Genomic DNA, 2,500 nt, shown 5'->3' with positions numbered 1-2,500 from the left:
CCACCTTTAATAATAATAATAATAATAATAATAATAATAATAATAATATAATATAATAATAATAATAATAATATATAATAATAATAATAATAATAATAATAATAATAATAATAATAATAATAATAATAATATTAATGATAATAAAAGTAATCCTTTCTACTACAGGCACAAGGCTTGAAATTTTGAGGGGAAGGGACTAGTCGATCACGTTGACCCCAGTGTTTCACTGGTACTTAATTTATCGATCCCGAAAGGATGAAATGCAAAGTCGACTTCAGCAGAATTTGAACTCAGACCGTAAAGATGGACGAAATACGGCTAAGCACTTGCCCGGCGTACTTAACGATTCTGCCAGCTCGCCTCCTTTAATAATAATAACAATAATCCTTTCTACTAAAGGCACAAGACCTGAAATTTTGGAGCAGGGGAACAGTCGATTACATTGACCGCAGTAATTATCTAGTACTTAATTTATCGACCCCGAAAGGATGAAAGGCAAAATCGACCTCGGCGGAATTTGAACTCAGAACGTAATGACGGGCGAAATACCGCTAAGCATTTCGTCCAGCGCGCTAACTATTCTGTTAGCTCACCACCTTTAATAATAATAATAATAATGATAATAATAATAATAATAATAATAATAATAATAATAATAATAATAATAATAATAATAATTGACATGGGCAGGATACTTGGGATCATTTTAAAGCAATAGAAATGAGAAGGTGAGGCTTTTGTGTTTTCACAGGCAAAAAGGTATTTGTTTAAAGGATTCTTCAATTGTGAGGCAGTTGACATTAATAGTAACAAATTCTAACTTAGGTAAAAGCCGAGAAATTTGGCGCGTCTTCGTCGTTTGTTTCGGCCCATGTACTGGGATGGCACAATATTTTATTGACTCCGAAAGAGTGAAAGGCTAAGCTGACTCTGGCATTATTTGAACGCAGAAAGTAAAGAGCAGTTACCAAATAGTATAATTTATTTTGTTCGATGCACTTAAGATTCTGCTAATCTATCTAACATAATTACAAGGCGGCAAGGGTTTGAGAGAGGGATTACTCGACTAGATCAGTCCTAGTATTCAATTGGTAATATTTTATCGATCCTGGAAGTATGAAAGGCACAGCCTACCTCGGTGTGTCTTGAACTTTGATGTCTAAGATTTCTAACATAAGCTGAATGTCACAGTCTTTTGAGATATGATGAAGAAATATCCTGGTATATAACTGGTATTATTTTGTTGGCCATAATACTTGATTAGTGCTATATTTTGATAACTCCAGAAGGAGAAAAGGCAAAAGTAGATCTTTACGGGATTTGATCTCAGAGTGTAAGGGGACACAGCTAAATACCACAACGCATATTTTACAATGGTCAACAGATTCTACCACCTCAGGCAGAAGGTCAACTATTTTGGCGAGAAGAATCAATTGGTACAGTAGATACCAGTTCATGATTGGTAAGGTGTAGTTCCCATTACACAATGGTAATCCAAATGACAATAGGCGCGTGGATCCTCATATTCGGTAGGAGGGTAGAGTCGGATCTAAAGGCCTTCAGTATAATACGGGTGCTAAATTCATCAACCCTGAAAAGGTAGATAATAAGGCAAAATCCCACCACTAGATTACTTTTATGGAAGCAATGAAGAAAGAATACAAGAAGAGAAAAAAAGACTAGAGATTGTTAGATAGTAGTAGTAGTAGTAGTAGTAGTAGTAGTAGTAGTAGTAGTAGTAGTAGTGGTAGTAGTAGTAGTGTTAGCAGTGTTTTGCTGGTAGTTCTACTGATTGAAGTGGTGGGGAACACGGTAGAGATACTGGTGCTGGGTCTGATGGTAACCACTGTTTGTCGTTTATGTTGAAGTAGTGGTGATTTGACTTTAGAGTTTGTGGCGACAACTTACTATCCAATAGAGGTAAATGGACAGATCGATAGACAGACTGATAGATTAACAGATAGTCAGATTCTGCAACTTCGATCTCCATTGTCTGTTACATGTTAACTACTCAAATCTGGTAACATAAGGCAACGGAAGGTTCTGTTAGTATACACTATAAAATAGATAACTAAAAAGATATTCAGTAGTTGTATGTTACTATAAATGTATAATTTATTTCATAACTAATGATAATAAATCTATAGTGACTGTGGTATATTTATATTAAGCTAGTACTATGGAGCCGTAGCAAACGGTCAAAGTTACCGACAAAGAATCAATCCATACGTTTCAGCTATTGTATAGATTAGCTGACATAAAAAATTTATAGTAGTTATGACACCGGTAGAGTGGATTACAGTAAAATACGAATAGCATATACATGGGATTACATGTAATATACATGGGATTACATAAATCCGTAGACCATATCCATAAAATATAACTATGGTGTATAAATCAGAATGTGGCTATAGTATATGTCAGCTGGTTAGAAAGTCAGTTGAAAGTAAACATCTTTAAACTGATAGGATTATACACTTGGCATTATACATTATAA

This window comes from Octopus sinensis, linkage group LG6 (assembly GCF_006345805.1).
Source record: "Octopus sinensis linkage group LG6, ASM634580v1, whole genome shotgun sequence".
Lineage (NCBI taxonomy): Eukaryota > Metazoa > Mollusca > Cephalopoda > Octopoda > Octopodidae > Octopus > Octopus sinensis.
This window is presented reverse-complemented; position numbering follows the sequence as displayed.